General features: G+C 43.3%; 1 protein-coding gene and 1 pseudogene across 7 annotated transcripts in view; one reads left to right on the top strand and one right to left on the bottom strand.

Annotated features, from left to right (window-relative positions):
- The window catches only part of MSI2 (musashi RNA binding protein 2), a 501,147-nt gene that overhangs the window by 298,264 nt on the left and 180,247 nt on the right, over positions 1-22,636 (bottom strand). The window lies entirely within an intron of this gene.
- LOC143685622 (ragulator complex protein LAMTOR5 pseudogene) lies at positions 8,446-19,555 on the top strand (annotated as a pseudogene).

Genomic DNA, 22,636 nt, shown 5'->3' with positions numbered 1-22,636 from the left:
GTGGACATCTCAGGTGATGCACACGGCAGCTAAGGATGACATGAAGACAAGGAAACTAAGTCTCCTAAGAGTTAAGTGGCCTATCCAGGGTCACAGAGCTAGTAAGAGGTGGACCAGAACCTGGAACTCAGCCAGGCCTTCTCTGCTCAAAACAGCATTTCCAGAACAAAGAAGGTTTTGGGCTGAGCCCTTGAGCCCTTGAGCCCTTGAGCCCTTGGAGCAAGAGAGTCATGTGGTGTGAAAATGATAACCAAGAATCAGTATGTGATTGTGCTTCTTCATGGGTCGGCATTTTGAAGGGACATGGGTTTCACTTGGGTTTTGACATGCTTCCCCAACAGAAATGACCTAGGTAGAGAAGGAAGAGAAAAATAAGGAGACCAAAAGAAGATACATCAATGTGTCATGGACATAGGTTGCTTCATCTGCCCAGCACCTTCTGGGGAACCGTCCCTCCCTCACCACATGTAGTTCTAAAGGGGCTGTCAATCAAAGAGGGTGGTCCAAGGGCTGGATCCTGACTTAGGATGAAGGCCAATCAGAGAATGTTCTGAAAGTGATGTGCAGATGCTGAAAGAAAGAAGCAACGTTTCTGCTGGAGTTGCCAGGCTAATATGTGAATGTGGAATCATGACAGCCATCTTCTCCAAATCATGGAAATAGTTTACCTGTAAAAGTGAATGATGCCAACCCACAGAACAAAGGAGAGATGAGGGGCAGAGAGAGCTATGATGACATCATTTGAGCCCCTGGAACTGACTGCGACAAAGCCAGGAAAATTCCTGGACTTGACAGTGACACTGGCCCAGCAAACACCCTTTTTTCCTTGAGACCATTTGACTTGGGTCATTTGAACCCAGAAGGATCCTGACTTATGACATGTAAGATAATACTGAATATTCACTGACCACAGACTCCAGATTTTTCAGACTAGTTCTAGTTTCAATTCTCAGCATTAAACCACTTCCACTCTTGCCTTCTAGAGTATGACTTCTGCCCAGCAGCTGGAGCGATTTTCTTCAATAGTCAGCCCCATTACATCATTCTCTGACCTAAATCCTTCCAATGATGTCTTATCAGAAACTCCTTTTTATGGGCTTCAAGGGTCCTCGTATTTGGCCCCTCTGCTCTCTTCAAACTCATCTCCTGTCCCTCTAAATTCACCCCTCTCTATGTCTTGCTGGGCCACACTCATCAAGTTTGTTCTGGCCTCAAGATGTATACACTTGCAGGTGACTCACCTAAAGCTTCAGTGGCTCATTCCCTCACTTAATTCAGGTCTCTATCCAAATGGCACCACCTACAGAGGCATGCCATAACCACCTTTCCCAGGGTCACTAATAGCCTCTTTTCCCACCTCTTCAACAGCCATCACCATTGCCCAGAATTGTATTTTATACGTATGCATCTGTTTATTGTCTCTCCAATTAGAAAATAAGCCTTCCAGTGGCAGTGACCTTGAGTATCTTGTTCAGTTTTGCATCCCTGTGCCTAGCCTCTCTTTCACCACTATTTATTGAGTAAATATACAAAATTCTGATATTGTGCTTCCAAACAGTATCTCCCAGACACTCAAACAAGGTGCAGCATGGAATGCTGGGCCACTTTTCATGTCCTCAGGTTTTCCACTGCAACTAAGATCAACAGAGATACGTCACAGTCCACGGGGTGACAAACTATGGCCCAGGGGCCAGATCTGGTCAGTTGTTATATACTCTGCAAACTAAGAATGGCTTTTACAAATGAACATTTGCAATTGACCTGATGATAGGAAATAATAACTTTGAACAGCAATTAAGCAAAATATTAATCTACCCCCAGCCAAAAAAAAAAAAACCACCCTACTCATTTGTAAATCTGTACTACAAACATTGTACTCTACTATTGAATACCATCAGTAAAAATTTGTATAAACTTATTTTCTGTCCTGTTATGCAAGTGCCTACATAATATCCTTGATATTGCCACTTAAGCAACAAAGCCTAAATATTTTACTATTTGCCCCCTTTACAAAAAAAGCTTCCAGATTCCTGCTATTGACTTACTATTCATTAAGAGGAAAGGGGGATTTTCTAGGCCAGTTCAACCCTAGCACCATCCAGGCCTAACTGTTAATAAGGAAATGACAAGATGTTCTCGTAAGGTGCTCTTAACATCCTTCCCGGGATCCCGTTAAATCTAAGTATCTAATATACTGAAAGTGCTTAAATTCAAAGACTTCCCAGAGGAAACAGATATTCTGGTTCAGCAAATACCCCTACAGGAGAAATCACTTGCCCGCTCCATCTCCTCTCACCTCCCTAAATAACTAAGGAAGTAACAGTCCGTGTTTCACACCTTAGTGTCCCTGAGGGAGCCTCGATTTGTCCCTAACTGAGCTAGGCATAGTGCTGGGAATCTGTCACTAACCATGTGCTCCTTGAGGGTCCCCAAGGCAGAGGCCCTTAGTAGGGCGCCCAGCAGCGCTTCGGGACCATCAATCAACAAGCCTGAAGGCAACATGGACAGCACTGTCACACCTGTTTCCACTCCACCCGAGTTTGTCCAAAGATGACCTTAAACAGGGAACAACAGGCAAAGGTTAAAACCCACTCAAATCCTGGATAGCAAAAGTCTAATAACGATCTGGGGAGACCCAGGAGCCCAGACTCTACTGGAGTTGCCAGAATATGAACGGAAAGATATACATCCTTCCTTGGAAAGGAGCACACTGACGGGAGCTGTCTGGGGAGAGATGGGCCAGTGGGTTGTTGATATTCAAATCATCATTAAATGACTCAACTTTCCAGAAATAATAGGCGTCACAGTGGGAAATTGTCCATCTTGACTTTTCCTTTTGGCTTCAGCAGTATAAAGCTGCAGAGCAGAGAACCAATTAATTTTTTAAGCATTTCTTTAAAATTACAAGTGTCACCCTCACCATGTCCGGTCATTACGAACGTCCTGCCTTCCGCACCCTGATTCTTAACACCACCCTGTAAAATTACCATGTGCCCACAAGGGCTGAAGGGACACAGGAGGGGAGGCTTAGGAGGAGCCCTTCTGGCCACAGCCTACAGGGAGGCTGTGACTCCATTCAAATTAAATACACATGGCGAAAGACCAAGGCATCTGAAAACATGAAAACTACTCCTTCCAGACTATAACCCAGACCAGGTACAGATTCTGTAAAAGAGCAGTTATCCAGGGATTAGCTGACATTTATATGCCTTGTTCCTGCCCTCTGTCTCTCGTCCAGGGTACTCCACTTCCTTCTGTAAAATTGCAGAACCCTGTGCGCCTGGAAGAGTGAAGTGAGGCACGGCACTGCACAGCACCAGGCAAGGCTGGGGGCCCTGACGTCAGGAGGAAGGTGGGTCCAACCAAACCTGCGTGGGTCCAACCAAATCTGTTGGTGTTAGTAATGAGAGTCTCACCCAACCATCACCTCCAGGCATCTGCCTTCCTCTCTCTTTCACCAAAATCTTAAAGTCCTATTTTCTCTCTAAAATAAGAGGAAGCATATTTACAGTCTTCTGCTCTGCCTTTCAAATTCCACAAATCAAGAAAATAAATAGGAAGGGATGCCACAGATTTCACTACTTTGGAAAAATACCCAAATGGCCCTTGGGTCCCAAAAGGGAATGGGACCTTATACACTGGTGAAGCTCACAGGGTAGCCCTTTAGAGAAGAAATGTATCTAAGAGTGTGGCTTAACATCCAGAACGTTCAGGAACTGTTCTAGGTGCTAGGGACACAACAAAACAGGTTAAGAAATTCCTACCTACCTTCATAGGACTGACATTCAGAGTCTCCTGCACCATATAGATTTGAAAGGGATGCAAAGGGTGAACTCAGATCACACTTTCCCTCAATATTTCTTCATACAACATATTTTCTCATTCATTCACTGTTTCACTCATTCATCATTCCTTCAACAAGTGTACATGGAACATACCCTGCATCAGACACTTCATTAGATCAGTAGTGGCTCCAGAATTTCTAAATCAAAGGGGTTTGGAAGCAGCAATGGATTGGGGATTTGTCTTGAAGCTACACAAGCAGCTTTTAGATGATATATTTGTGGTGGCTAGGAGGTGCTGATAGAGACTAGGGAGAAAAACAAAGCCCCAATCCCAACACACCCTAACAGGCTCTGGGAAAAGGGAAATGAGGAAGATATGGCTAAGGCTCCTAGTGAAATTATACCCCATAGGAGAAATGTATGGGTGTGATTATTCTCAATCAACTGCACTTTTCCTCCCTGTCCTGTGCTTTGTAAGACGGATCTCTCCAGAACATACCTCCTGGGCTCCTTTACCATCCATCTTCCAGCTGGATTTGGCCATTGAAAGACACTGTCGGGAGAAGGTGGGAAGAAAGAGAGACTGGGGGAGTCAGGGTCCCAGTCCTTCCTGGCTCCAGCCATGGCTGTCAGGGTACCCCCTCCACAGCTGCACTCCACTTCTTCTTGCCCCTTCAGTCCCACAGCTAGTAACTGCTTAGGCACTGCTGATAACCCACGGGTGCTCCCTCTGTCCTTCTGCAACTCAACCTTGTCCATACCTTTTTAAGTTGTTCCCTCCCTAAATCGTTCCAGTTATCCCCTTCAGCATGGCATCTGTTTCCTACAGGGACCCTGACTCATATCTCGGGTCAACAAGTCTAAAAAGTGTATGGAATGAGTAAAAAAATAAATATCATGGAGGGATAAAGGACAGAGGACTTTGGGATTTTTATTTTTCATTCTTATATATATTTTATTGAAGTAGTAATGAAAATGTTCAAAAATTGATTGTGGTGATGAACACACAACTATATGATGATACTGTGAACCATGACTGTACTTTGGATGATTATAGGGCATGTGAATATACCTCAGTAAAATTGTATTTTTTAAATGTGTTATGGATATTGATAGAGGTAAACAGAGCCACTGGGCACAAGAGGGGTTGGAGGAGAGGACTAGGGGAGGCTCATACACTAGGTTATGCTGAAGCCAAATGAGTAGCTCTTCATCAAGCAAGGAGGAGGCAAGAGCATTCTGGGCCAGGGAGTTCCATTAGCAAAGGCAGGGAAGCACAAATAACCGGAGACCGAGGACTTCAGGAGCTCCGTAGGGCTTGGTGTGAGGAGACGACAAGTGACCATGCTTGGGAGGAGGGGGCATGGACTAGCTGATGACGTCTCTTACAGCCAACGCCAAGTCATTTGGACTTTATCCTAAAGCAGTGAGCTGTCTCCAAAGACCAATCACATGGTGATTCCATCGAATACTCCATGTGTTTCCAAATACATCCCTTTCTTGGACAAAATAAAAATTGGCATTCATTTAGGACAATAAACATAATTCCTAAAATATCTATTACAGAGCACTGTGTCTGGGATGTAAGGCAAACTATAAAGGCTATCAGACCATGAAATATGGTTCACAGTAATATCCTTCTATGAACACACACACACACCTCTGGCACTGTTAACAACAGTGTCTGGTACATTAATAACTTCAGGTGAAAACCCACCAGTCATTAACAACAGATTTTGAGACGATTACAACCTAAGTAACTATCATTGGAACACGCAAGTTACTTAATATAAAGTGGTTCCATATGGTTCATTTATAATTCACATAGCATCAGTCAGCAAGAATCCATTCAGATGACATCTATTAGAGCCACCAGACATGCTCTTATGTTTCCAAAAGGATAGCGAAGAAATGTATATTGAAGTGGTTTTCAGATATTACTAACTTCTAGAATATTCTTGAATTAAAAAATTATTTCTTGGCTTTCCACCCCTCCTATAGGCTTTCAAGCAAATGTACTTCTGAAAACTGGCTTAAAAATATTTCAAATAGAATAAATTTAAAGTTTATCTGCTTGGTAAGCTCATGTTGACCAGTGTTAACTCTTTTCATTATTTCTGATAGTGAGCAGGCAGGCTGGAACAGAAGCACACATGTACACTAACTTTATTGGTGCTTCCATGTTTCAATTTAGTCAATTTAAGAGTATTTATATCATTGTTATTTGCTGCATGGAACTCAGACATAAATGGACACAGTTGGCACTTCTAAAGGGAATCACTCAAGTGTCACTTCTCATCCTCCTTTCCCCCCACCCCCCAGAATATATAATGCCCTCTAATGTTGAGACCTTTCCCACTTCCTTTCATCACCATCAGGATGACTCACACATGCTCATCAAGAAGATGTAAATGCTTCTCCCTGACTGCACTAAATGCAGAACCCCTAAGTTTCTTATGCTCCTCCTGTGAGCTCTCCTTCTCCAAGTCTACTTTCTTGTCCCCCTCTGCTCCAAAGCACTCAGACAGACAGACAGACAGACACACACACACACACACACACACACGAGTCCCTGGGCTGGATCAGGAGAGAGGCAGCAGTGATCACCTGAAAGGAGAGGTCAGTGGGCAGAGGGGAATCCCCATGGAGGCAGAGGAGAAGGTTCAGAGATGACAGTCTGCTCCCTAACCCAGGACAGAGAAGAGGTGGGCAGCCAGGAATGCTGATGGCTCTTGCTTCAGACACTTTAAGAAGGCTTCTCGGAAGCCTGAACTACAGACAAAGCTTTTCAGTCCATCATTTGAGATAAAAGGCTTAAAGGCAACAGCTGGGAGAGTTAACACGTTGACAAGAATGATTGTAAACGATATCAGATCATTCCTAGTTCTAATGGTGGTTCTCCCACTACCAGAATTAAGAAGCCAGAATACCCTGAGAAGGTTTTGGGAAGAGAAGACATATTAAACTTAGGAATGCTGCCATTCCCCTGGAGCTCATCTTCTCTGGGTATGGAAGTGAATTTCTGACTCTGGACAGTGAACCCTGGTTCAGTAAAGGCAGCTCAGGCATCTGTCACTACTGCCAACCTCCCAAGACTCCCCAACCTTAATGCCCTAGTCTAAGAAGTCTCATACCCACTACCCACTGCCACAAGTGTGTCCAAACAGTTGTGGGATGTACTCCAAGTTAACTTGTAACATAAGTTAAGTAGCAAAGTGTGCAAACAACTTAGCACCTTAAGAAGCTTGAAGAGATGCTAGATTCTTCCAACAATAATGTTACCTTCACCTCCCTCTGCTGCAATTTGTGCATGAGTTGGAGACAGAGGGCTGGACATGCAGCAAAGCACAAAGGAACGGTGTACATTTCTTTGTGGTCCTACAAAAGAACTGTGCACGCCAACAAGGCAGATGCTCAAATGCTCTGAGCTGGCTTGCCATTCTACCCTCACAACTAACCCAGGGTCTGGCAGAAAGCAGGACCTGTGAACCAAAGAAGGAACAGTTGGACACGTGGAAACCAGTGTGCTGAAAAATGATCGAAGGATCACAACTAGAAGAGGAACTGATAACAACACCAATTTCAGCAAACACTAATTGAAGCAGTGATGTGGGAAACTTAGAGACAAATCTACTCTGCCAGGAAAGAAACCCAGGACAGAAATTTCATTTTTCCTCTACCAAGGGGGTGCCACATGTAGAAACCCTGGGGAGTGACCTCACTGAACAGCCTATTCACAATCATGAAGACAGAACAGCTTCAAAAAAAGAGCCATGGGTTGCCACACGTGTAATGCTAAGTGAGAAATGCAGGACAGCAAACTGTACACCTGCACTCCAATGACACCTACAGAGATGAACTTGTACACACAGGGACAGTACTTGAAGGCAAGAGGCCCCCAGGCAGGGTGATGGGTGAACACCTTCCCTCTTTTTTTCATTTAGAATTTGAATAGTGCTGCTATAATGTCGCATTCATTATTTAAAAATAAGAATGGCTAAGATCATTTTTAAGGAGTCATTCTGGAATAAAGGTCTCATAACTCAAATCCTGATAAGATGGTACACTGTGAGAGCTCCATTAATTTCCACTTCCTTTCTAGAATGCAAGTCTGCTCCCAGAACACCCCACATCTCTATCATCTTTGGCAATATAAGAACAAGTGGGAAGGGTCAGGACTGTTACAGCTCGTGTCCAGGAGCAATGCTGAACAGAGTATTGACTACTGGCTGCTCAACTGAAAAATCTGCTACAGTAAAATGCTCGTAAATTTTCCATTTGGAACTCCATGACAAAGACATAAACATAACTGGTAGGCATTTGATGTGGCTAAGATATGACCCAGAATCTTTAAGGCATTATCTTAAAAGATGAACCGAGCCAACTTGAAGTATACACACACACAAATACATATATATGTTCTGCACAACCCAACATTCTGTTTAACTTTGTTATAAATGAAAAAAGAGAGAGAGAGAAAGGCTGCTTGGTTTTAATATTTAACTCATTAAATTTGTGTTTTATTTTAATCCCCCTGTATATATGTTCCCATGTCATAATGTTCCCGTGATATGATACTGCTACAGCTCTTTGAGAAGAGACCACATATTCTAAAATCCCCAGAAAGGCTCAACCCCAGTTTCTTGCATATATTAGAGAGATGGGTCATGTCTACGAATTCAATGGGTTTGCATCTGCGGTAAGAAGAAAATGAGACAAACGTGTTTACTATTATTCAATGTTTCAAGTTCTATTAAGGGTAAATATTAAGAGATTACTTGTTGAACTTTTCAAACTTTAGAAGTGTGTGTGATTTTTATGCAACTCTCAAGAAATACAAGTGGAAGAACCATAGCCATGCCCCAAGTATAGCTCTATAAATACTATGATGAAGGTACATGCATACAGAGTCAAAAATCTGAGCAATATTCTGATGTACAAGCTAATAACTCATCAAAACTCCAATTCAGGATGCGGACCCTGGGCCAGGACGGACGGCGGGTGGGGTGCAGGCGACCTGGGAGCAGCCCGTGGAGGTCACGATGAAGAATCCATCCTTGGAATCCTGAGCATGGATTCACAAGGCTTAATCTGAGCTGCTGTGCGACCCCATCAGATGAGCATGCTGGGGTGATATCTGTTCCAGCCCAGCAAGCAGCTAAGCTAATGTCTGACCCCACCAATCATGACATGTTCCCAGTATCATATCACGGGAACATTATGACCCAGAAACACAATGGCATCACAGGGGCAGTGCATGAAAGGGCCTCTTCACACCACACATCAATTCTTCAGCCTGTCCTAGGGACTCAACCCTATCTACATTAATTATTTTATAGAACTCTTAAGGCTCCAGTAGTTAGGACATTCATTTAATGTACATTGAGTATTTTTTTACTTATTTTAGCCGAGCTGCTTTTTGGCACTCTATGGACTGTCCTATCACGATACTGGTAAACAAGGATCAAGTTCTGAAGCAGTCCTGAACTCTGTGTTTGTGTGTGTGAACTTTTTAAAAATAGGTTTGCGTTTTGTAGTGGAAAGGGCAAACAATTCTGGTTCTTCTTTAGATCTATTATACGATTAAGCAAATAAGTAAATGTGCTGATGTTAATAGCCAGGGTTCTCTGCGCAAGAAGGAACACTCAACTGTGGAAAGGGGAGGCAAAAAAAGGAATCCTTTGAGAATGGACTGGAATTGGAAGTATGGTGTCAACTCATGAGTTCTAAAATATGTACGTGTATTTCCCATGTATATATCCATATGTACACGTTTATATGCTTACTTAAACTCATATTTCTTAGCTCTGCCCGTTCAGGTCCAGAAGCAAAGACACCCCAGTAACAAGGAGCAAAGACACTCAAGTAGCAATAAACACACCTAGCACTCAGATCTTAGTCTCTAAATCAATTCCCCACCCAAAAAGCCAGCTCCTTGGAGAAATGACTAACTCGAGAGCTGGGGCAGGACAGACACTAGATAAGTCAGAAAGTAAAGAAGTGCTCAAAAAATAATGGAGGTATATTATAAAGAACCACAAAGGAGGGTCTCCCACTGGGCTAATCTGGGACAGTACTAAGGCACCAAAATAATCAAGTACAGGAATGAGTTAAAAGCCACTGAAACACTAGGACTCAATGAGTCCATACTGACAATATGTAGATAAAAGAATTAATGGGGGAGAAGGAAGGGTGCTTGCTTTCAGGAGAACGCCAAGTGACCAAGTGGTAAATGTGGAAGAACTCACGAATCAGAAAATCACTTTACAGCCATCACAGTAAAGGGTAGATCAGGAAGTGAATGCTAACTCTAAGGGGAAATTCTGAAGAGAAGCAGAATAATAGGAAAACATAATAACTAGATCATGGAGAAATCAAATAACACCTTCACCAGGTGATCAAACTAACATCACCAAAGAGAGGGCAGAAGGACATCATGTCTCCAGATCTGAGACCAGAGGACACAAAAACATGTATGTAGTATTGCAGCCAGCAGCGCCTGACTTGAATTTAATCAAGAGAAAACATTAGACAAAACTGTCCTGTTGAAAAAAATAAAGGTGGGGGAGGGATGGGTTATATTCTTCATAAATGTCAATGTTACAAAAAAGGCAAAGAAAGGCTGTGGAAATATTCCAGACTAAAGGAGATTAAAAAGACATAAAAAGCTAAATATAATATGTGGTCCTGGATTATATTCTGTACTTGAGGGGAAAAAAAATTCTATACCGGACATTATTGGGTCAACTGACAAACCTGGAATTTGGATGGTGGATGACATGAGAGCACTGACTCAGTGTTACATTTCCTGAGGGTTATAAATGTGCTGCGGTTATAAAAGGGGCCATCCCCACTCTTAGGAACACTGACATATTCTGGGGTGAAGGGCCATGATGGGTACACAATTACTCCCCAAAGGTTCAGGGAGAAAAAATATGTGTCTACAGAGTGAGAGCAATTGATGGAGCATTTGCAAAGGGTAATGTGGGTGGTAAGTAGATGGGTGTTCTTTGTATTTACTTTTTAAAAATTATTATTTAAGAAAACAAACACAGTTAGAACCACCAAAAATGAATATCTTAGTTACCTTAACCACAAGCATACTTTAAAAAAGTATCCATATTTAAATATGGAAGGTAGATGGGTGTTCTTTGTATTTATTCTTAAAACTTTACTATATATTTTAAATTATTTTCAAATTAAAAGTTGGAAGGGAGAGAGAGAGGGAGGGAGGGAGGGAGGAAGGAAGGAGAGACGGAAGGAAGGAAGTGGAGGGAAGAAGACTGATTTGATCTGTAAACCTGGAGACTGGGCACTGCTAGCTAACTCCTTCAATCTAAACGTAGCTCCATTTCCTCATGTGGAAAATGGGGTCAAGATGGCTTAACCCTCACTGATCTCACAGGTTTTGCAGGAAGATAAAGTAACAAAACAAAGACAGTAAAATTTTAATCACAGTTTCTGAGGGAAAGCACCACTATCTGTGTACCTCTTTTTTATGTGATACCAGATTTTGTGAGATAATATTAACTTTTTGCAAATCTGGGTGACCTTAAAAGAGGAATCAAGGTCACCAAACCCTTTAGCTGGCACTATTAAATAAACATTTGCCTAAACACAATCCCTAAAGTAATCAGTATTCCAGAATCATTTAAAAATGTGTGTTTCATAATCTAAATCAAACTCACTGGATAGCTCATTTAAATAACCCAATCTCTTGGAGTCCAGAATGGGAAAGAGGCCTTGTACTTCTCTATAGCTTATATAATACCAGGAAACATCTCAGACTATGGTGGGCTGATAATTACAGAGTACTGGTAGAGTCCCTTGAGGATCTGAAGGGGGGGGGAATATATATATATATGGAACTATTAAACTCTCCCATCTGGGAAACCCCAGGTACCCTTCCAACCATTGGGGACTCCCAAGAAAATAGGCCAAGGCCTGGATTTTTTTTTTTTAATTTTATTAATAAAACCAGTCAACATACAACATGAACATTCTTAACATATGAACATTCCATACTTGGTGTGCAATCAATGGCTCACAATATCATCACATAGTTGTATATTCATCACCATGATCATTTCTCAGAGCATTTACATCACTCTAGAAAAAGAAATAAAAAGAAAAAGGAAAAAACTCATACATACCATACCCCTTACCCCTCCCTCTCACTGACCACTAGTATTTCCCTCTATCCAATTTATTTTAACATTCGTTCCCCCATTCATTTATTTTTAATCCATATTTTTTACTCATCTGTCTATACCACAGATAAAAGGAGCATCAGAACAAGATTTTCACAATTACATAGTCACTTTGTGAAAGCTGTATCATTACACAATCATCTTAAAGAAATATGGCTACTGGAATGCAGCTCTACAGTTTCAGGCACTTCTCTCTAGCCTCTCTAATACACCTTAAACTTAAAAGGAGTTATCTATATAATGCATAAGAATAACTTCCAGGATAACCTCTCAAGTCTATTTGAAATCTCTCAGCCATTGACACTTTACTTTGTCTCATTTCTCTCTTCCCCCTTTCAGTAGAGAAGGTTTTCTCAATCCCGTGATGCTGAGTCCCAGCTCATTCTCGGATTTCTGTTCCATGTAGCCAGGGAAGTTTACACCCCTGGGAGCCACGTCCCAGGTAGAGGGGGGGAGGGCAGTGAGTTTGCTTGTTGTGTTGGCTGAGAGACAGACCACATCTGAGCAACAAAAGAGGTTCTCTGGGGGTGTACTCATAGGCCTAAATTAAAGTAGGCTTAGCCTATCCTTTGTGGGGACAAGTTGCACATGAACAAACCCCAAGACTGAAGGCTCTGCTTATTGACTGGGTTGTCCCCACTGCTTGTGAGAATATCAGGCCCTCTCCAAATGGGGAAGCTGAATTTTCCCTCTTTCTCACCATTTCCCCAAGGGGACTTTGCAAATACTTTTTTATTCACTGTTCAAATCACTCTGGGATACATCGGGGCATCACTCTGTACAAACCTACAAAATCTCATGCCTTACTCAAGGTTCCATGTACTTATACTGTTCAGTTAAACTGTTCATGCAAGTTATATTAGGAGATGCACTATCAAAATATATATTTCATACCAAATAAACATTTTTTACTTTAGTCTCAAACATTAAGTTAAATTTTTAAAATATGAATTACCATCTATTTTCAACACCCTGCAATACTAACATTCCTTTGTTCTTCCTCATGAAAACATTTTTTAATTTGTACATGTAGTAACTATCATTATACACTCTAGGCATCCCTAGATTATACCTTCTCAGTCCTTATTGTCTCTCTTTCCTTCTGATTTCATTTGCACCCCCAGCCCTCCTCTCTCTATCATTCTCACATTCGGCTTCATTCAATGTACTTACATTATTATATTAGTTAGGTGGTATTGTGCTATTCATTTCTGAATTTTTACAATCAATTCTATTGTATAATCTCTATCCCTTCAGCTCCAATTACCCAAATCTACCCTATTTCTACCTCTTGATGACTTCTGTTCTTAACTGAAATTATCCAAGTTCATTCACTGATGTTAGTTCACATCAGTGAGACCATACAGTATTTGTCCTTTTGTTTCTGGTTAATCTCACTCAGCATAATGTCCTTAAGGTCCATCCATGTTGTTTCATACTTCATAACTTTATTCTGTCTTACAGCTGCATAATATTCCATCGTATGCATACACCACAACATGTTCAGCCACTCATCTGTTGATGGTCATTTGGGCTGTTTCCATCTCTTGGTGACTGTAAATAATGCTGCTATAAACTTGGTGTGCAAATGTCCATTTGTGTCCTTGCCCTCATGTCCTCTGAACAGATACCTAGCAATGGTAATGCTGGATCATATGGCAATTCTGTACTTAGCTTTCTGAGGACCCGCCAAACTGCCTCCCACAGTGGCTGTACCATTTTATATTCCCACCAACAGTGGATAACTGTGCCTCTTTCTCCACATTCTCTCCAGCACTTGTCATTTTCTGTTTTATTGATAATAAGCCCTGGATTTTGAGGCGTGCTCTTACGAAACTTATTTCTATAGGGGAAAAGCTAAGACTACCCTTAACGAGACCTAAGAGTTGCTTCTAGGAAGCCTCTCTGTTGCTCAGATGTGGCCGCTCTCTCTCTAAGCTCAACTCTGCAAGGAAAATCATTGCCATCCCCACTGCTATGTGGTACAAGCCACCCAGGGGTAAAAATCTCCCTGACGACATGGGGCATCACCCCCTGGGATGAGCCTGGCGCTGGCACCATGGGATCGACAACGCCTTCCTGACCAAAAGAATAGAAAAGAAGTGCAATAAAATAAGGCATCAGTGGCCGAGAGAGCAAATGGAGTCAAGAGGAAGTTCTGGAGGCTGCTCTTATGCAAGCTTCATTAGTGCCAATTGCCATGGTTTGCTAAACTCCAATCAACATCACGGCTGCTGACTCTTAAGAACACTTCTGGCTCAAACTGAGACTCTATAAAGGTTTCATGCACTAGGTTTGCCTTCCCAGAACATACAATACCCAGAGGGTTCCTAGGTCAGATAAATCCTGAAACTCAGAGGGACCAAGCTCTCCAGGATTATCAATTAATTACATTCCCCTATTCTTTACAGTGGACATCTCTTCTCAAAAGGGAAAAGTCAGAACAGGCATTCCCCTAAGGTCCCTATAGATAGGGAGAAGATTAAAGGAGAAGGAGGAGGTAAAACAGAGAAAATGGGATTTAACAAATGAGTATGGCTACAGAATCACTGTATTAATATTACTTCTAGTTTCCCGTGTTTGGGGACAGCTAGATGGAAAAATCTGAGATGGCAGAATGGGAGCCCATGACAAACTCTGGGATCTGTTCTGTAACTATTTGTTGAAGTGTGCTTTGAAAACTACTGCTTTTTTGCTTTGTAAATATGTTATATTATGCAATTAAAAAACATTTAAAATAAACAAATTTAAAATGTGCGTATTTAAGAATGAATGACACACTAAAATTTAAAAACGGTGGTTGTTTAGAATATTGCAGTTGTAACTCATTTTCCTCTTCTATTTTTCCAAGTTCATGTAGAGTTATTTTACTTTTAATTTCTGAACAGTAATGGGCTCTGAAGGATTACTGAAAATCTTTTAAAATGCCACTTAATTTTCACAAAACTACATCATAAGCTCATATGCTGGTAAGCTCCAGAAGGAAGAGTATATAACCACTTGAGCTGACTAAGTGATTTTCAGATATAAACTGAGGAATGGGCAATCTAAATCTGGTCAACGGAAGTTTTCACCTGATATCCTGCCAATTTCCTAGTCCATACTTAGATCTTCTCCCTCTGACCAAAGCAAATAAAAAAATCATTTTCCAATTTCATTTCTTTGCCAAAATACCCTAAATTAACATTTCTTCACTAGAAGTCAAATCATCGGCCATGGACATTTATACTGAATTCCACCTTCCTTACAGGGCTCCTGAGGACAATAGCCACAGGGTTCCTTTCACCCAAGGAGAAGAGATGGGGACCCCACCTGAGGGTGTGGAGAAAGATCAAAATCCCAGAGATGACCCATCAGTGTACTCAACTAGGAAGGTGAGTGGAGTCCCAAAACCCCTCTTCCTGCCTGATCCTCCAGCTGGTGTGTGGAAAAGATGTCTAGATCCCAACGAGGTGTTCTGCCAACATCCCTCAAATCCACATCAAATATAATTTTCAAACCAATTAGTTCAAAAAGCATCCCAACTGAAGCGGTATCTCCCACATTCTCATTACGGGCCCATCCTATTCAATTCCTAATGAGAGGAAAGACAAGGGCAGTAGATGCAATAGGGCCTACTTCAAAAATTCTTTTTCTTTTAGAAAACAGACCCTCTTTTGTTCTGGTTAAACACCAATTACTCTGCTCTCCCTAACATGCAAATCAGCCGAAAATAGGGCAATAAGTAGCTCACTCCAGTTCCAAGGAAAGTTTGAATGAAGAAAAGAGAAAGGGGACAGAGAGAGAGAGGGTGAAAAGAATGGGGAGAAAAAGAAAAGGGAGAGGAGAGAGAAAAGATGAGCGATCGAGGCAAATCCCTAAGGGGTCTTCAATTCCAAGTACTTTGTGCTCAGATAAAGCTCTTCTCAAAGGGCTTTTTGCATTATCTGTGGCAGTGCCCACAAGCGACGATTTTGCCATTATCAAAAAAAATAAAACAAGAAAAGAAAAAGCACATTAAGGTGTACAATATAAGCAAGAAAAGCAAGAGTGGCCAACAAAGCTATTTACCCACAGCTCCCACTTGCTACAAACACTCTCCCGAAAAGTAACGTTATTAGCATAACGCACCAGGGAAACAGAAAAGAGAAACACGGGGGAGGCTGAGGCAGGCAGCCCACAGACTGAAGAGGGAATCACACATCATCCTGGCTACAGATGGTGCGGGGTCCTCAGCCAGAAGGTGAGGGTGTGGGGTCAACCCAGAAAGCACCCAATTCCATCCCCCACTCAGGCCCTGGGTGGTGTTTTGTTTCATTCTGTTCTTCCTTTTAGTTAGGCTAGGTAATTCCAATCTTCTAAATGCATTATATTATCATCTTTTTATTTTTACAAAATGCAGGTGGGTATGCGGAAGGGAATAATCCTAGTTCCTCTCAGTCCCAAAGTCTAAAGGCAGAGCTTCTTAGACTTTCCTGCGCGCACAAATCACCTGGGGAGTTTTGTTAAGACGAAGATTCCAAGTCCAAGATCTGGGTGGGTCTGAGCTTACGCATTTCTAACAAGTCCCCAGGTGCTACCTGGGACCACCCTGAGCCGCAGGGGTCATTTTCTTGGCTTCTGCCCCTGGCTTCTAGGCTCTGTCCAGACTTGACCTCTCCTTTCCTGACCCACTAGAAAGGCCATACTAGATGGGGAGACCCTCTCTATGCTTCTGAAATGTTTATGTTCTAAATGAAGAGGGCTGGGAAAAAGTCAAACAGCCTCTTGCTCCAGGTCTAGAATCTCACCTCTTTCCCTGGTAGCATCTGTAGGTTTTACAAGGCACCCACCAGTTTTTCTGCTCCCACCTAGACACTTTCTGGGACAGAATGAGATGAAATTCAAGGGCCTGGAACAGATAATTAGGGAGTAATACAAATCCAGGTTCCTTGGTGAGGCTCCCTCCAGGCCTGATGGCAGGAGGGCCTGCCAGGGCTGCAAGCCAAAGGAGAGCAGCCCAAGATGAGTAATAGTGTCCAGAGAGAGGGCTCCCCTGTTGGTAGATTTAGGAGTGCTAATGAGCATGTTTGGTACAACGTAATTTGCAGAGGGAGTCTCCACTTAGCCTCCAGGGCCACACTCAGGACCAGGGCCAATGCCAAGCCCACCTCAGTCAAAAGGCTAAGTACCCAAACTGCTCTTTCAACCAAGACTCAAGGGGCTACCTGGCAAGGGTTCCTACTGTGCATTCCACTCTAGGAAGAACTTCCTGCTGCCCACCCCATTCTCAGAATGCTGGGAAGACTTCTGGGGTGAAATGATCTAGCCACAGGTAGTGGGGCGGATCCCCCCTTCTCATGCCCCACCCCTTACCCCAGGTGAACAAAAGAAAGGAACTAGCATTTGCCGGGCACCTCCTCCGTCCCAGGGACTGTTTATTACGTTTCATCTCATTTTATCCTCCAAAGGATCCTGTTGACACTGTATCCCCACTTTGCAAAAGAAGAAGCAGAGACTCCAAGGATGAGCGTTTTGGAGTGTTGAGGAGTTACAGTATAGCAGTTAAGGCTATAGAGGTGAGGGTGTGGGATTAGGAAGCAGGTTCTGCAGGTTTGGATAAAATAGCTAAGAGTAATACCTTTCTCTCAGTGTTGTTTTGAAGACTAGATGAGAAATAATGGCTTTAAAATGAGTTAGCACACAGTAAATGGTCAAGAAATGCTAGTTATCACACAAAGTCAACCAGCTGGGAAAAAAAGGGCTGGACTCCATACTTGACCCGAGGTCTGCCTGGTTCCAACGCCCTCACTGTATATTACATGATGACCCAGCTACAGATCCACGACTTTAAAGCAGTTGAATCCATCCCTTAAAAGAACGATTCTTGGATGGGTACACCTAAAGGGCATAAGACCTAGGAGAACCATTCTCAGCGAGGAAAACTACTTTCCATGAGACCATGGCCTGGAATGCACACTGAGCACAGAACCACTGAAAGGTGGAAAAGGCTCCAGGAGTCATCCTCAACTGGCAATGGAGAACCTCAACTGGCAATGGAGAACCACGGAAGAATCTTCACTAGTTGCTGTAGGCACAGAACGGCAACCACTCACATTCTCAAAAACTTACATCGGTGTCCTCTCCTTGGAAGGAAAATGTCCTCAAGAGGAAACAATGGACTCCCTGGCATTGCAGTGGGGCCAGGTTCCTCCAGAGAGAGACTGGTGAGTGGAAACAAGAAAGGCTGAGAATCATGAGCAGCCGAAGTAACTGCACTCCCTCCCTCCCCACCACGACAATAATCTAGGACATCAGTTTAAGTACAAATCAGCTACAAAAACCAAAGAGGGGAGGAAGGAAAGAGGCAGGAGCAGAGAATTCCAAATCTGCCAGTTCTTAAACCAGAAGACAAATAATCACCCAAGTGGAGGCAAAACGTGAAGGCTGGTCAATCAAATCAAATATAAGAAATTGGAAACTAGCTTTTACTTTTTTAAATGTGCATGTAAGATGAAACACTTGGAAAACCAGTTGGCTTTTAAGACGATCCTGAATCAATCTGTGAGACGACCTAAATATGCCAACACTCTGGAGAATGCCCGAAAGCACAGGCACCCCTCGGCTGAGTCAGCTGGTGCTGAGACTACAGTTCGCCTTTCCCAGGAGCTCTTGTGTGATGGACAGTTCTAAGGAATACCCTATAATCTGCATTTATGCCATTTGTCTCTTTGATATATAAAATACAGATATTTGCATCACTTATTTTAACGTGCATGATTTTCTTCTGAAAGCCACAAAGAGAAAGAAAGTCTGATCCCCAGCCACAGTCTCCCCCCTACCCACCCCCCTCCCCTCCCCACCTTCTTTAGAAGCTTGAAAACTTAAGCCAGGCACCCATGACAGGCCAAATTGATCTGGAAAGGATATTCAGAGGCCAGTTGCTTTACAAGAACAAATAAAGGAATTTCCTTGCAAAGGAGACAAAGGGGCTCTGAGGGGCGGGCGGGTCTGCTCTACCACTGCAGTGGAGGGGCGACAGGAAGTCGGGCCCCAAACTGCTCATCCCACATTATCTGCTTTGTGGAGGAAATCAACTGCACACACTGAAACTGAAATTTTGAATAAAAAGCCATGCCAGGGGCCAAAATGAGGAAGAAAGGTTTGGGTACCACCTAAGATGGAGAGGCCGATGGCCAGGAAGGCTTCCCTGGGTCAGGGATCAATAGCTGGCTGTGCAGGGCACAGGCCCCGCTATGAGTTATGCAGCCTTCAGGGTCCCCGAGCAACTGAGACGCAACAAGTCTGCGCAGGGCTCCCGCGCTACTTATTCTTTATTTATGCCTTCACGGACACCTGAACAAAAATATGGGAATGGCATGGCCACGTGCCCTATATTTCACTGCCAGTGAGCTTAGAGGCCCTAATGCGGTTGGTGCGGGCTGTGCATTTTCTCTGCCTTTCCCACGGGCCTCCTGTTTGCAGAACGGTAGTGGCTACTGTTGCGAGGGCCGGACCTGTCGGGCAGTGCACTGCACTTACTGTCTCAGGTTCTCCGAGCCTGGGGTTTTATCAGCCCCACTTGCTGGAGTTGCAGAGTGAGGCCAGGGCGACGAGGCTGGTAAGGGGTGGAATGAGGACCCCACCCAGACCTTCTGCACACCTGGGTCTGTGCTCTTACCCTTCTCTGTGCCCCCTTTCAATTAGCCTTTGGTCTAGCTGGTCTGGCACTCTTTCCTCAATTGCTCATTCATCATGCATTTACTGAGCACCTACTGTGTGCAGAAGCAGCCTTCTAGGTGCCAAGGATACAAAGCAACAAGACAGGTGAAGGTCTCATGAAGCCTACCTAATGTAGAGATGGATTAAAGCATCTAAAGAAACACATGTTTAGGTGTCACCATGCCTCAGTACATGCAAATGCAGGGTACAGATATGTGCTCCCCTCAGTGTGGGTATCGGGGGTGGAGAGTGGCAGTGAGGTGGCCTCTAATTTCCTCTTCATTTCTCTTAACTGAAGACCCACACAGCTCTCCCATCGACTTTCTAGGGAAGCCCTGGCACAACAATAAAGGTGACAGCTGTTTGCAGGATGCCTTTGCTTACAGAACACACCCCTTCCCCAATCCTGTGAGGAAAGGGCTGGCTCCCTAGTTCCCACCTCGCATTCCCAGCAGAGATGTATCCTGGGAAAGCAATTTTCCCATATTCCACTTGACTGGAAATAGTGTGGCTCCCCAGAGCTAGGAAGACCCCAAACCAAGAATGGGGTGAAGCTCGGCGTCAGTAACCCCTTCTGGCCCCAACACTGCCCCCACTGCCGCCAGCACCGAGCCCCCCAGGGACTCCCAGGCTCCAAACCCATCATCAGAACTTCCCACTCCGTTCTCTGCCCCCCTTGCTGACCACTGGTCCTCACTGAAACACCATCATTCTCACAGTCTACTAAGGACCACGCTGCAGCAAATACTCAAATCCACGATTCCAAAGGACTGAGTGTGGGGCTCTAAGAAGCTGACGTGGTACTAACTGAACCAGAGTCTGTAACAAGAATAACAGACGATGTGCACAAGCACATCTCATTAAAAAGAGATATAAATGAGATACACATCTCTCACAACTGTGAGATACCTAATATTATCCTCATTTTACAGAAAAAGAAACCAAGGCTCAGAATTCAAATAATCTGTCTAAGGAGCAAAACTGAGACTCAAACCCACGGCCTCTAACTTCAAGCTGAATCCTCTTTCCTCTCAACCCTATACTATCTTGGGTGCTATGAAAACAAATCTTTTAACGTTTTTTTCCTCGACAGTAAAGTGTATTTAAAATATATCTACATTTTACATCCAGCTGATGGAATACTACATGCAGCCATTAAAAACCATGTTTTCTCAATCCACTAACGTGAAAATAATTATCATATATTATTACATTAAAAAATACCCCAAAAATGCACACATACATCAAGGAATGATTTCAGTTCTGTTAAAATTCTGTTTTAAAATACATATGTACATATACAATTGATAATATACCAAAACCTTAAACCATTTTTATCTCTAAGTAGTAGGATCGTAGGCGATTTTTTTTCTTATATTTTTAAAACTCTCTGCAAGGAGCAGGCATTCATTTCTAATTAGAAAAAACTACATTAACCATTTTCTGAAAAGAAGGGAGTCACAGTTTTGGGTTTGGCCACAGACCAATCATGAAGGGAAGCAGGCCCCACCAACCGAGTGCCCGCCAGCCAACAGCTCCGGCGTCGGTGCCCACACCAGCTGCCCGCGCCAAGGTGCGGGGCAGCCTGGGAACACGGGCAGGGATCCTCGCCACACCTGGATGCCGTGGCCAGCAGGCGACAGAGGAGCAAGTGCCTTCCCGGAGGACACAGCTCCGGGTGTGCCTGGGGGGTGAGGGCTGGGGGTGAGATGAGCCTCAAGGATAAGATGACGGTTTAAGCTGTAATTATGCGCCTGGGATACAAGTCACACAGTCACAGTGAAATGCGATGACCTGCAAGGGGTTCCCGGGGCCAGTCTGAGATGGCAGCATCACAAACACACAAGAACGACACTGGGGGGTGGAGGGGGGGGCCAGAAAACAAAGTGAGGATGGAGTCGTCTTATTGGGGATTCCCATCCCAGTGTAATCGCAGACTTCTGTGTAGCCTTGGGACAAGTGCACCAACCTCACTGAGCCTCAGTTTCTCCATCTGGAAGTCCAGGCTAAAATGCCAGGCCTGGAGGGTGATTTGAAGAGCTGGAAGAAGTCAGAGAGGAGCTCTGGGGGTGTCAGCTGCAAAGTGACAAGGGCAGGCAGGCAGCCCCCGGAGGCCGCCCAACAATCACAGGAGTGGACCTAGAAGGAGACCCTCTGGCCCCAGCCGAGCCTCCAGGTGACCGCAGCCCCAAATGGCAGCCGGACTGCAGTCCTCCTGTTTTTCCTCCAGAAATATTTTAATAGAAATTTGCTATTCCTCTGCACGCCCGTCAATAAAAGAGAAACATAACAAAATAGAAAATTCATCATAGAGTGATATAGGATTTAAAGAGAAAAAAAAAAAACTAGCAGACACATGAGCACGTCAACAAAATCGAATACTAAAATCACTTTCCTACCATGCAGCAGACCAGGGTTTGATTCCCGGCCCATGCACTCCAAAAAAAAAAAAAAAGAATATGCATAAATGGTGTTGTGATAACAGGATACAGGATATTCACGTGGAAAAGAATGAAACGTGAACCCCGCTGCACAACATACCAAAAAAAAAAAAAAAATCACATTCCTTCTTATGGATTATAATTAGGAATTTGAATAGACACCAAAAAAAAAAAAAATCACAAAGGCTGAATTCCTTAGGTCAAAGGACTTCTATAGAAGCATCTGACCTCGAAGGCATTTGTTTAAGACTCAATTTCATAATACTTGCTGTTTAAAGCTGTGAAGCTTGGGGGTAACAGCAACAGAGAATAAAAATTTTGGTTCTTGGCATGTAAGAGCTCAATATACAGCTCCTACTTGATTTCCTCAATTCCTGCATGTTAAAACAACCATAATAAGCCACACTGACTACTAACAGCTTTTTTAGAAAAAAGGAAACGTCATCGTATTAAATTTGCACATCAATTTTAAGGTACACCCAGATTTTACATACAGTAAAATATGAACAACAAATATGTC

This window comes from Tamandua tetradactyla, chromosome 6, assembly GCF_023851605.1.
Source record: "Tamandua tetradactyla isolate mTamTet1 chromosome 6, mTamTet1.pri, whole genome shotgun sequence".
NCBI classification, from domain to species: Eukaryota; Metazoa; Chordata; class Mammalia; order Pilosa; family Myrmecophagidae; genus Tamandua; species Tamandua tetradactyla.
This window is presented reverse-complemented; position numbering and strand designations above follow the sequence as displayed.